The sequence below is a fragment of the Anser anser genome (genome assembly GCF_964211835.1).
Source record: "Anser anser genome assembly, chromosome: 11".
Classification (NCBI taxonomy): Eukaryota; Metazoa; Chordata; class Aves; order Anseriformes; family Anatidae; genus Anser; species Anser anser.
Window position 1 is genome coordinate 7,297,451 of NC_139732.1, and position 14,767 is coordinate 7,312,217.

The 14,767-nt window shown below is 34.3% G+C and overlaps 1 protein-coding gene across 11 annotated transcripts in view; it reads right to left on the reverse strand.

Annotated features, from left to right (window-relative positions):
• The window catches only part of LOC310879881 (uncharacterized protein), a 295,028-nt gene that overhangs the window by 243,455 nt on the left and 36,806 nt on the right, over nucleotides 1-14,767 (reverse strand). The window lies entirely within an intron of this gene.

Sequence of the window (14,767 nt, forward strand, 5' to 3'; positions counted from 1 at the left end):
TAAAATTCAATTTAAAATGTTTTGACATATTTCTGTTACAGAATATGGATAAATCTCAACACTCCAAAACTGTCACAATTTTCTGAACAAGTCTATTTCTAAAATTTCTTTTAAAAGAATTAAGAAAAAATTTTGATATTGATGATATGACATTAAAAAAGAATCCCATAAAAATTCTTTCAGTAAGTTTTAGCAAGTTACTCAAATGTCTATATGATGATGTTCTATTCTAATGTCAAAGAAAAAAATTTACAAAGCCACTTTGACTTTTCTTTTTCCTACCAAAATCTGCATTTCTCTCTTTCCTTTTGGAAAATAAACAATTTCACTAACCATTACGCATGTTTTATTTTACTGTTAAAAAGTGACACTATTTTTTTGTCTAGACTGTATTAGAAAGAAATGCGTAATTCCTGTAAATCTGCTGCATATCACGCATTTTATTTATAAGGCATGAGATAGAGCCATGCTCTACACAACTAAACCACAAAAGTATAGCAAGCCTAGGGCATCCAAGGATGTGTGCATAACAGAGAGTTAAGTGCACACGTGCCAGGATTTTCAGACAATGGTCATGCAATTCAGTGTAGTGAGAATTATTACTTTACTGCTCTTGGATTGCTCCAGATTTGAAAACTTTATGAAAACAAACAAACAAACAAAAGTGGTCAATGCTCTTTTTGCTAAGACTTAAGTAGTAAGACACAAACTCAATTTCCATGCACGAGGTATTACAATTGATTGGGAGAAACAGAAAATAGGAAGCTATTCTCATACTCATGAGTTCTGATGATTAAGCTCAGGAACAATAATTTAATTGCCCTGACCAGATTCACCTGTTTGGTATGCAACATACAACAAAATGAAAGAAAGAGTCAAATGCAAACATAATTCATTACCCAAAAATAAGAATCAGAGTAACCAAACTATTCAGGCATTTGCCACATACATATGGAAGGTGTGAAACATTTAAAAAGCTTCCCATCTTTCAAGGAAATTCCAGTTTTTAGAAAGTATAAAACATTCTAGTAACTGTGGGAATATTATTTTAGGGAAACATGCTTCTCACAAAAACTGCTGAAGACAATCATCAAATGGCAAAGCACAATCAGTACTATATACAGAAAGTGATCAATATATTATTTGAGAATCCCACTTAAAGACTTAGTAAAAAGGACAAGATCATCTAAAATCATTTCAACATCCTTTTTAATGAATATTCTGTAAAATCTTACATTTTGAACGAACACGACACACATCTCAGTATACACTTCTCAATATTTTACCTAAACAAAATTAACATATATGGAGAATATCCACAGCACATGAGTAAGACTGAGTCAAACACTTGCATTGAAAACTGTATTTTCACTAACAGTTTTAAATACAAGAAACCCATTTAAATCACCCCACCCCCCAAAAAAAGGTTTTAAAAATTGTTTTTCCTTATCCCTTCTCATTGTTCTGTAAAGTTGTTTAAAAAAATAATATTTTCTCCAAGCTATTATTAAATAATTCTTGAATTACAGTATTGTATTTTAGTTTTCATCACTCATCACATTTACCCACAAATACTACTACATTTTCTTCACTCAAAACATATCTTTTATTGATACTGTGCCTGTGATAATGATGCAGGTGAATTTTATCATTCCTTTCACCCTACTAGTAATGAACAAATTCACTGCTTATTACTTTGGACTTGATCTCTAGCAAAACACTACTGGAACAAACAATTTGATTTGTCAACACCTTTACAAGGACTCCTCAATCAATGTCACAAATCCAAATTTAAACAGCAAAATACATTTGACTGCAAGACCCCAGACTGATTAGAGCTCCGAGTTCAGTGAATTGCACCAGACAGAACAGCAATCAGATTATTAACTCCACTTGAAAATACTCTCTGCTGCCTGGGATTAGCATGCATATTTTGATATAGATCGATAAGCAATCTCCTTTCTATAAGAAATGCCTGCAACATTCATTTGGCTGATCAAAGGTATATATCAGCTTGTTGTGACAGCTAGCTATTGTTGCCCTCCTTCTTTACAGGAGAGCCTCTATTAAAAAAAAAAAAAAATCCCTGGCTCCCTTTCACCTAATAGTGGAAGTCAGAGAGTCACAAAATTCCATCTCCTTCTCAATACCCAAACACAATTAGTACAGAAAGGACTTTTGCCTTTTTTGAGGTACCTTCGCTTACTTTCACTTCTTGATTTTTTTTTTCCTACTTCTGAAACTGAACATTCTTTTCTAGCCTTCCAAACATTTTACGACACTGTTCTCTACTTCCCATATAATTTAATTACAAATAGAGAAAAATGAAATTTTGGGTTCTGTATTTTGCAATGAAGATAATGTTTTCAATATCAACAATTTTTTCCTGGCTTTAGGTTAAAAACAAAGAAGCCCTTTGAATGCTAAGGTGTTTGCACAACAGTCTAGTTCCAGTTAACCCATGAGAGAAAGACAGTAAGAGCTTTTCTCCATAACTTAACATGAACTCTTAACTAAGCTCTGGATTTTGTTGCATCTGCAGATGAACTGAAAAAACAAAATCTGCCATTTTTCTTTTAAACATAAAAGCACAAGCATTTCATCCCTCTTCTAATTATATATGAAATAACCACTATCTCATCTGAGCTTTTTATCTTTTTAATAAAAAAGACATACTTTAAAAAAGACAAGCACTGCTTGAGAAGCAGAGGAAACAGTCAGAAGTGAGATCTGCATAAAGAAAGCTAGACATCATGCCACAAGAATGATGCCATCAGAAAGTCAACATGCATTTTGATGTTCTGAGAAGGAGGTACTCTATCAGCCCATGAGAAGGGAATTCCAAAAAATCAAAGCCATTCTCCAGCAGCACCTGCAATAGGTTTTTGGAGGAAAAAAATCCTAACCAAGATCAGCTGTGCTTCTGGAGGCCTGAAGCATAGCAGAAAGGATTCTGCTCTTCTGCACACAACTCAAGTACAGATAAAAGAACAAAGCAGCTTTCACTACTGGGCTTCCCCCCCCCGTTTTGATTTTATTGATGAACTTTTTTTTTTTTAAATTATTATTATTACTCAACAACATTGTACAGCTGTAGTTTCACTAAATTCCCACACCACTGAACACAATGAGCCATTCCCACTGCCAACAGCTTTGCTCCCATACTTTGTCTTGGAACACTCTATTCTGAGCACACCTTATGCTCTGGGACTTTTGATGAGAATACACACATTAATTCTTATTCCACCCTTATCTCCATGCTAATACAGCCCCTTCACACTTGAGATCAGCACAGGAGATCTGGACCTATTGTCTGAATCTGGTCCAGTACATGCAACTTCTCCACGCTACATTTATCAGTATAAATTTCAGTCTTGCATAATTTTCCCCAATACTTTCTTTCACAATACTGCTTTTGTTCTGCTCCTAGGCCTACTTAGTAAAGTGGGAGATTATTTCCTAAAGTACTGTAAATAAAATAGCTTCTTCACCACTGAATCCTCAAGGAAAATCCTGAACTAATCATTTTAACATTTACAGTTAGAAAACAATAAAATGTAGTTAAGAACTACAACATCTTTTTAACCCTGTGAGTATATACATGTTGATGTACAAAATAAGCCTACATTTTCCAACACAACAGTCAAATACATTAAAGGGCAATTTTGTCTGCGTATATTTACCCAACGTACACAATATTAACTAAGATGACAGAATGTATACTATTCTAACGCTTGTTAGATATATGCCAGCAATTTTCACTGCTATGACTAATCCATCATCTCTTCTATTATTATTTCTAATCACTGAATTCATTCAAACTGCACAATGTGCAACCTAGAAGAGAAAGTTAGATTATTCTGGGTATACCTTTCAGCTAAAAATGGGAACAAAAAAGGGCATGTTTTATATGAAAGTAATTTCATTGTTAAATATAAATTGAATATATATATATATATATATAGCTCTACGACTGCACCTTTTAAAAAATCAGATAGTTCTAATTATTTTCCAAGGGGAATTTTTGGGTAGCAAAATAATCCTTTTGGTTTTCTAAAATCAACGTTCATTTCCCTTTGCATATTACACCAGTAAATCAAAGAAAATTTGGCATTCTTATATTACCTGAAAAGCCTAGACATCTCTTTCTGAAATAAAAGATTAAATTTAAAATGATTATCCAGATTATTGAATTGCTAAGAGGATCAATAGATTTAATAATATTGTTAATGCAGAACAGGATAATTGCTTATTCTTGCTGAAACTCATGGAAAGAGCAGTAGTACTTCCTCACCTTTCACAAAACCAGGAAGTTAAAACTGACAAGTTTTCCTTTAAAGGCTTTTCAGAAGCTAGCAATCTAAATCATTAGGTACAGATAGTGGCTTCATATTTGAATAAGAATTTCTTAGAGGGAAAACAAAGGATTTCAAGATTCAGGTTCTAAATCTTTAAGCTTCTTAACATGCTCATGATTTCTTTAATATACCAAGTCAAACTCAATAATACATTCATTGATTTTTGCTGAGAAATTCTATAGAATACTGCTGTGCAAGAATGGGAAGTAGGATATATTAGTCAAACTTCCTTTTACAGCTATTAATAGCACTAAATGGCACCTCTTTTTTTATCTGTTAAATACCATCTTGGGTAGAGTGGTAGTGTGACTGTTCAAAAGAAACAAAAACAAAAAAAACTCAAAATGCTTATAAAACAGATTATATGCATCCAGCTTTTTATATATTCTATGTAGTGTAATAAAATCTTGGAGGTTTCCTAATTAAATCTTAATACCACTGATTCAAAAAGTTTGCAAAACACCTACAAAAGACTTCTTGTTACTATATAATTACATGATAAACTACAGTGGGAGATTTTTATTTTTTACATGAGATAAGGAAGAGTTTCTGTATAAACTTTTGCTGCTTTTTATTTGGCACAAATACATATTTGATAAGAACGTTTCCACAAGTACCTTCATAGCTCAATACACTGATTCAAATAACGTTTGTCCATTTCTTATCATTTCTGTTGCACATAAAACATACATCGTTTTTGTCATTCCTTTCTCAACAACATCTCAGCCTGACTGACAGCAGACTTTGAAATCAATCCATAGTCATAGAATAGCTCTTTTTAGCATAGGAACTCACCGTTGGCTGCCTTCCCAAAAGCAAACAGTTTTCTAACAAGGACCACACATTTGTGTTCACTACTAGGAAGAGGTAAAGCCAAAATCCCTCCCATTCCATCAGTCAGTTCCCTCAGTTACAATGGAATAATTTGAGTAGAAGTTTAATTTAGTCTTGCATACCTAGAACCACACCTACAGCAGACCATGAAGAAGAGCATTTAAAGCTACAAAATAACCTGACTAGCAAAAATACAAATAACAAATGATAATTTGCACTTTCAAGTACTTTACTCAGACTGCTTATTACTCTACTAAACCTACATTCATTAATATTTTTCATTTTTGACAAGAGTAGGCCCTTATGTAGAATATTCTTTCTAAAGGAAATTAATCTTCATTAATCACAATGGCTGTACACTGACACAGTGCCTACATTAACTCAATTAGACATTTTACTTTCCATTCTACACTAGTCATTTACTAGTTTCAAAATGAGAAATTATTTTTGCTAGCTATAATTTTGGATGAAATCTATTGTTTGATTACAACATGGGAAATTATTAGGAAAAATGAGATCTTCGGAAAAGTAAAAATAAAGGATGCATTTAAGAATAGCATTACATGTACAGAATTCTGGATTTGTTTTTAAAATTGGCCCTAATCCTGTGTTTCAAAACATGGCAACACAACTTCTAGCTTGGATTGACACCCAGGTTCCATCCTATTAAAACTGAAGAAAAACAGTTTCATGCACACAGTGGGGTATCTTCATCTAGGGCTATTTTTGATGGTTACCATACTGCTTTATTCCCCCCACACCCCCCTTCAGGCAAAGAAACAATAAATCTCTATTGTAAACAGCTGTGTACCTATATACAACAGCTTGCAGTTTTACACTCCAGCACCATCTAACTTTTAAGGCAAATTACAGAATGGTTGAGGTTGGCAGTGACCTCTGGAGGTCATCTGATCCAATCCTGCTAAAGCCAGGCCACCTAGAGCTGGTTGCTCAGGACCATTTTTTAAATATCACCAGGGAGTGAAACTCCACAATCACCATTTTCTTTCTGGGAAAGCTAGAGAAACAACATACTAAAATTACGATTTTTAGCAATAAATAAATAAATAACAAACCCAACCACACGAATATAAGTGGAATTTAATTCATCACATTAGAGTCATTAGCAATTTACTAGATAACATCTTGCAAGTAATGTCTAGAGAAACATGTGACGTTCAGCTCAAAAACTGGACTTCTCCCCTCACAGCTTTTTCTTAGAGCTAACCAAGCCAAACACTTGGAAATAAGAACAAACTTTATGCTGCTTGTTCAAGTCATTGAGGCTTTAACATTTATCCATCTGAAAGAAAGAAAGAAATCTTAAAAACCTTATCAATCAGGATATGTACCTTCAGAAAGCCTGTTACACACATTGTGCAAAACCCCCCAGAACTTAGACCATACTCCATCTCACCTGGTGTCCACTTAGATCCTTAAAAAGAAGCAATTTCAGCAGCTGCAATTGGTAGGATAATGTTATACCACTTAAAAGGGAAACCACTCCCCCATTTTCAACTCTTGATCAAATGTGTATTTCAGTTTGGAGGTTAAGTGGAGGCTTATAGCCTTTTTCATTTCCAAATATTTATAAGGAATGGAAGAAGAACACATTTAAAAATATTTACACACCAATGCTTCCAGCTCACAGTCTTAAAAACAAACAAACAAACAAAAGGTAAGGGAATCTTAACTTTTGACTATTTCTCTATACTGACCTCAGTGACTTAAAAATCATAGTACTTTTAGCGATACAGAATTGGTGCCTATCACTATTCATTTATTTCTCTGATGCAGGATGTAAAAAGCAAGAAACGCTAAACGAAGCACAAATATATATTTGGAATTAGATGCAGAAGTTTGGCCTTAAGCATCTCAAAAATGGAATTGACTACTTCTTCAAACAGAGGGGCAGAAGCCATTACATGAAGCAGGAAAAAAAAGAAAAGAAAAAGAAAAAAAAAGAAAAAGAAAAAAAGAAAAAGAAAAGAAAAAGAAAAAAAAAGAAAAAAAAGAAAAAAAGAAAAAGAAAAAAAGAAAAAAAACAGTTATTGATAACTCTTCCTTATGCAGGCAATGCAACAAGAATTCAACAAAAATTCTCCAGAGGCTTCTTGGCAGAACACAAAACCTGCCCTGTAATACATGCAAGAACACAGCTCAAAACGTCAGAGCTGCACTAGCACTGATCTGGGCTTGATCTTTTTGATTTACATCAGAGTAAACCAAACTGAGTTACATGGAATGAAACAGTATTTCTTGAGTTTTAAACTAGTATTCTTTTAGAACAAATATTGATGAAATTATCCCACTGGTAGAACAGAGGCATTCAAAAGTTTCAGCACTAATTTCTTTGAAGTAAAGGTTTTGGATATAGGACACAGGTTACTATTGTTTTAAATAGTTAGACTGTTGTTCTGAAGAAGCTGGATGTACTGAAAGGAAAACAAGATAACAAGATTAAATTATGGTAATAATGTGGTATACATGTAATGGGAGATACTAAATTTGTACTTAATGTGCAATTGGTATTAAAAAATAGACACTACAGATTAAGTGTTCAAGCAATCCCTGAGGGTCTTAAAAGAAAAAGGAGCTGAAGGGGTAAAGACGACACTGGCTTTCAAATGATCACTACTGAACTGTAGTATACAAGAGGAAAAAAAAATTAATCTTCTCAGGACACTTACTCCTTATCATAGTGTGTCTTTAAAAAAAGATTTAATTACTTAAGCTTGGATATATTTGTCAGTATATAGTGTGTTACTATATTGGGATTAATGCTCTGAAGCATCTTTCCTTGTCACCTGAGATTTTCCCAGAATGTCTCATGTATAACTAAATACCACGTTTAGCATTTCAAGTCTTATGTAAGAGTCCTGCTTCTGTTTCCACAGAGCTTATGCTAAAAACAAGTGACTGATTTAAGTGATGCTGGTAGGCCCTTAGAGTGTAATTCTCTATTACCTTATTAGTGGGCAAGTCACGGAAGTGTGAATCTTATCTAAGGATTACATCTGAAAAGGATCATGATTAAAAAGACAGTAGCTCATAATCTATCTCCAATTGTTTATTGTATTTATGCTATTTATTATCTAGATTCTGTTTAAAAGCCACGCACCTAACATACAGGTAGGCAATTTTGACTGCATGCTTATATAAACAGAATTCAAAATTCAAACTGAGTTTTCCCTCAAGAATATACAAAAAGTAAAACAGTGACTCCAAAAGCCAAAAAGAAACAAAAAAACCCACAAACCTTCTCTGAGCACATACACAAAACCCAAATCATTATAATCCAGAATGGAATGAAGCAAAGCATCTATACACAGGAACAGACAGGAGCAGGGATATGTTCTCTCCAGTATTAAAGAATTTCATTAAGGAAGAATTCAAGTTTAGTGTTGGTCACAAAAAGCTCTCCTGTTGCTCTGAAAAATTCTCAGTTCAGAACAGTATTGAAGAATTGTCCCAGGAATGCAAACATAAGTGTTTGTATTTCTATAACACTTGAAATTCTGTATTATCTATGAACTACTTCAAGGTTATCAAGCACCTGTTTTCTTCAGTCTATTTGGAATCTATTTTTCAGTCTAGATCTCTGCAGACAAAACCACATCCCTGCAGAGCCCTTGCGCATTCTTTAGGTGCTCTGCCTGGGCCCAAGGGACAGCAATGCAAATCAGGTGTGCTGACACTAACTGAGGAATTAAGTTTATATATAAACTGGATCTCTTATCTATTGTCTGGAGGTCCAAAAATACCAATGCAAGTTGCCTATAAACTAAACTGAAATAAACTCCACTTTGTGAACACCTGTGAAATTAAAAGCACCTATATCACTTAAGTTACAATCCCAGAGCTCTGTGGACTGACTTGCTGGCAAATTTACCCACCAATATTCTGGCAGTCCCATAACAGAAATTATGCATGAAGAGAAAAAGCATCTGATTATGAACGAACCAACCAAGAGCTGAAGTCTTCGGAAATACTTCATATATTTCATATGTTTAACCATATGGTCATCCCTCATACTGGTTGAAAACAAGGTTTAGATTTGTGCTACTGTTCCTTGCCTGGATAAAAGGCAGACAATACCTAAACCAAAATATACAGCACTGTTCAGCTACCCGCTACTTTTTAGGGCAATTACTTTCCTCTTCATTTCAGTGACAAAGGTCATGTGATAATCCAACAGTTTATCTACATGCACTAGGTAGGGACACTACTGTACATGATCCCCATACTTCTCAAAATCTTTCTGTTGATGTTCAGTTTATACTCACACACATGTAAAACAAAAGGCATGACTATGCACCACACTAAGTGAGGGCAAAATACATTTATGAGGGAATTGCTTCAGAGTCATCTTCCCATTCCATGCCAAACTGCCAGGCAGTGAGCTCGTTTTCTTAGCTTTGCAAGGGCAAGCAGATTTGGGTTTTGTTTACAGCAAAAGCAAATGGCACACTAATTCTGAAGTGGCCTTTGGCCATCTAACTGCCACTCCATCTAGTTATGTGGTACTAAAACATTTCCTGGTATGCAAACCTCATTTATCCTTCCTTTACCACAGAAATAAAGTATTCATAAACAAAACAAAAGAAAAATCCTTCCAACACCATCCAGCTTGTAAAATAACTCCCTGTAAAGAACAAATTTAACATAGTAAACTGGCCAGTGGTTTTTCAACTTTAAATGGCTAATAGACAGCCAGCTGTTTGCCTTGCCATTACAGTACTCTGATAAACTCCTTACAGCAGATGGGAGTTAGAAGGTGATTTAATAACTGCCAAATGAATCATTTATGAGCAAATCTTATTTTAACTGGAATGTTTTACTTTATAATGCAAATCTCTCAAATGCACTGCAGACTAGAACTACAAATTGTAACTAAACATTTTAGGATAAATGATTAACAAATACATTGTGATCTTCAAACAGTAGTAATTTCTTTTTCTGAAGAAGTTATGCACTATTAGAACGTCAAAAAAAAAATCTATATCATACTGCTGACAGACCATTTCAAGGTGGCATAGTACAACTGCAATTTATAGAAAGAAATCTTCCAATGCAAAAAAAAAATAAATAAAAATCAAGCCATATTAAATGAACTGGAGAAAGTATTTAAACAACCAACCAACCCAGCCACACTTAAGAATCCTCTCTCCAGGAAGCTCTAATACAAGACTACCTTTTACGTTCAATATATACCTAAAGGCTTATCCCCTGTACGGTTGTTAGCTCACAAGCCACTGAAACTGTTTTGTTACTACAATATCTCACCAGTAAGCACCCATCTGCTTCCTATAATCAGTTCACTTTAACCGAAGCCTATTAAAAAATCAATATTATGAGGTAAAGATGTCACCTCATAATATTGTCTCAGGCTACAGGAGTCAGTTGAATTCACTATTTTACTAATGTTAGCTTATAATGGGAAGAAGGAGTTTACTAGTAGAAAGAAAAGGTAAAGAACTATTAAAGGTAAAGAACTATTAAGGGGTAAAAGAACATCATCCATCTATATGCTAAGGTCTTAGAGGTAGGAGTGCTCAGAATAATGATAGTACTACTTGAGTAAATGAGCATACTTTAAAATATAATCCTGACTCACAGGCACCACCCACTTAATTGCTTCTTTCATAAATTCTGCACAATCCATACATCATAAGAAAACATCAAAAAACGTTTTGCATAACAGCATTAAAATGGAATGTCGTGTTGTAATGACTCACCTGCTAAAGGTAAAGCCTCCCACTGCTTGTAACTAGAGCCAGACTCATCATCTATTTTGTAGGCAGATTAAACTTTTGAGAGCACAAATGAAACCTGAATACATGAGAAGTTACACAGTGATGTCTTCCATCCTGCTGTTAGATAAAAATCTTCTCGGTGAATGTAAGGAATGGGGCACACAGTTTCTCAAGATCTGAATCTAAAGACTTCTTTCCCTTCATCTAATTTCTGTAGCAAATCACAAGCCACAGAAGGTAACTAATGTATGAAGATTATATCTTTCTTACTTTATCAGCACGACAATTAGGTGTGAGTTAAAACTGAATCCAAGAAAAAAAAAATCCCACACTCCATCACAAAAGAAAAAATAACACACAAACCAAAACAAACAAACAAAAAAACCTACACAAGCACAAAACTTTGCAAAATCCAGAAGTATCTCAGAGAGTAATGACTAAATTATCCTGAAGAGCAGGTACTAATGAAACACTAGATTTGCTTCTGTGACATAGCAGACTATAGAGATCACTGTGATGGAATTTAGTAAAGCTACAGTTAGTTATTAAACCACAGTTTTGAGGTCAGGGCTAAGAGTTAAGGAATATTTACCCATTTGCACTATAAACACAAGGGAATGCTAATGCTAAGGAACACTTTTCTAGCTTTATGTACATATTTTTGTTTCACTGAGAGACAAGCAGATAACCCCAAAGCACTGATACTATAAAAGCTGAAGAGTGACAACTTTTTGTTGTTGATTTCAAGAAAACAAGTCACCTTGAACATAAAAGCTGCCACCCACAAAATGATGCTTTCTTCAACAGTTACCAGCAGAAAATGCACAGTAACAACTGTCTCTTGGAAAGCATAAAATAATGCATTTTCCCAAATTCCAATAATCTTCAAAAGCAATGTTATTCCATCAGCAATACTTGATAAGGGAGCATTTTTTCTTCTGTGAATTTATCTATTGCCTTTTTTTTTTTCAATTTTTTTTTGTGAAGTTTTTAGCGTCCACAGCCATCCTAATGAAGTCCATATTTAAACTTTGCTTTGTCTAAAGGTTTGAGATTCTCACTTATTTAATAATGCAGAGAATTAGCAGTGCTTCCTTCTTATAAGGCATTGAGCAGTCGATGTTTCCTAGGATCTGGAACATTTCTCCCCCATGCCCTTCCAATCACCTCACTTTTGTCAATAAGATCTAGCTTACTGATTGATGAGTAAATTTACCATAAATCTACATCTCTTATAATGAATCCCCTTTTTAAGGACTATTAATCAAGTGTACTGAAAATGAAAACATTTTACACAGCATATAATGTTAACAAAAAGTTACCATTGCCTGACAATTCTAGAAGCTATCTTGAGATCTGCTTTGGTAAGAGTATGGACCATGACAAGAACATATACTTTCACATGAATTACATTAAAGACTAAGGCTCTCAGTAAGTATGCTAACAGGGGGCTGTCTGTGTATCCTTAAAAAAAATAATAATAAACATTGCTTTGAAATGCTATAGAACTTTCTAGCATGGGACAGGTTTAACGGACTTTTGCAAAGACTTCACAACAACAATCTTTTCAAATGAAATAAAAAACTCAAGAGTAAAGATAAAGGTATAATTTTCTATAAATAAGGAACATAAAAGAAAAAACTGTCAATAGCTCACATGCATGTGTTGTAGAAGTGTTTATAATCATTACCTAAACTACTACATAATCTAATCCATGTTTATTAAAAATACATGAACTAAAACTATTTGATCATCTTAGTTTGAGGGTGCCCATTATACAGTTTCATTTCATGTGTACGACTTCATATATGCAGGCCAAGAAAATGTGTTACTATTCTGTAAAAACATGACTTCATTTAGCCAGAAACAAGTGCCCCATTTCAATCTAGTGTTTTTATGTGACAGAACTGAAAAGCATATCTTCAAAGAAAAACAGCAACTGAATTTGCCAATGTGGCACTATTAGAGCTGCTGACCTAATACTTTACCTGAATTAATGAGGACCATGCCTATCTAAGTCAAGCCTGTGCTGCCCACTCTGGTACAATCCAACAATTTAGTTTCATGGAGGAAAAAAAAACTAACATCTGATCATTCATAAGAGGCAGACCTTTTTCACACTTCTGGAAATACGATCTGTCCATGATTCTTGAACAGGAATTAATTTGCGAAGAGGTATATTTTAAACATTGTTTTTACCCTTTATCTTATCTGAATAAAATGACATTAAGTCAATTGTTTCTACTCAGTCTTATTTCTTGCTGGTAGACCTCAACTGAAATTATGTTATAGTTACAACCTTTAAAAGCATTCAGACTAATACTGCTGTAGAAAGCTCCCTTACTAATCTTACAAGAGATGGATAGGGATGAGGAGGGAAGAGATAGGAGGATCTTATAGGGCAGACATTATTGCAAGCTTTCAAGAGCAGAGAATTTAGAATTACTCTACTTTTTTTCAAGACTAAACTGGGGGAAGGTTTGCCTTCAACCTGCAGTTCAAGACAATCTCTGAAAACACCTAGACAGTGCTGCAAGGTAAATTCTTAATTTCTCACTATGCCATGATTTGTAGGCAGCTCAAGTATATTAAAGTATAAGTCATAAAGTATATTAAATATACTTTCTGTTACATGATGAGTACCGCAGAACTCAACCTAGTTCCATTGCATGGAGTTCTCAAAAATATTTTCAGATATTTAGAAGCATAATCCCTGCTGCTACCTTTATGATCACATCATCTCCTTTGCATTGTTACTCCCCTATGTTGCCTGAAAGGGTTGCAGTATCCAATATCTTGCCAATAAATAGTCATGCTTAGTACTCACATCTGGAATTCTCTATGTGGGCAAGCAACAAAGCTAGCTTTAAGAATGGACAGACTTTTTTTTTTTTAATATATGAACTGCTGACAGGGATAGGATCAACCTGATCAGCTTTTATTGTGACATTTTTCAATATTTCTCCATCAATTATATCTATAATGTTCATTTAGACTCTTACCACTTCTACGGTGCAGCAATTTATTTTGCACGAGCACAAGAATCCACACAACAAACAAAAATATCAAAATAACTCTAAGGGAATAAATAACATTTAAAAGCTTTCTAAATAATAAGATGTACAAATTTAAACAGTAAACAATCCTAAACACATACTGTAGGACTGCACAGATTTGGGGTGGGGCGTGTGGGGGGTTAATGCTCAAATGCTGTAGTGCACTCCACACACAAACAGTAATAAAAATCTATCACTTAATCATTTACATGTTGTGTAAAACAGCAGTCTCCTTTTAGTTAAGAGCTGCTTTATGTTGTTTTCATCGATACAAATGTTGCCCAAGTGATTGTGTGGGAGAATACAAGAACAGACTGTAATAAAATTAAAAATAACTTTCCAAGGAAATAGTATTTGGAAGGATTAATTACAGAAGTTCAAACAGGAGGCCATATGCTTTCCCCTCTCTTTACCATTTAGCATACAGTACGCCTGTAATAAAAAGGGGCGGGGGGGGGGGGGGACAGGAATTGTGTGCTAGTCAAAGCAAATCAATTCAATTACTGGGTGACTATTCAAGATATTTTCATGATTTAATGTGCCTGAATATAGTTTATCTAGTCATTTGTCCTCTACATTAATATTTTAATCAGCTGCGGAATAGATTTGTGGAATAAAATAGTTAGCCCTTTGCTACTATTCTCACATAGCAGGTATTTTTCAACTGCTTAATAACGGAAGGAAGTTGGTAGTGTGGGTTTATTTCCTTCCTACTCTAAATTTTCTGCTCTGAATATCAAATACAATTTCAAGACAATAGAGG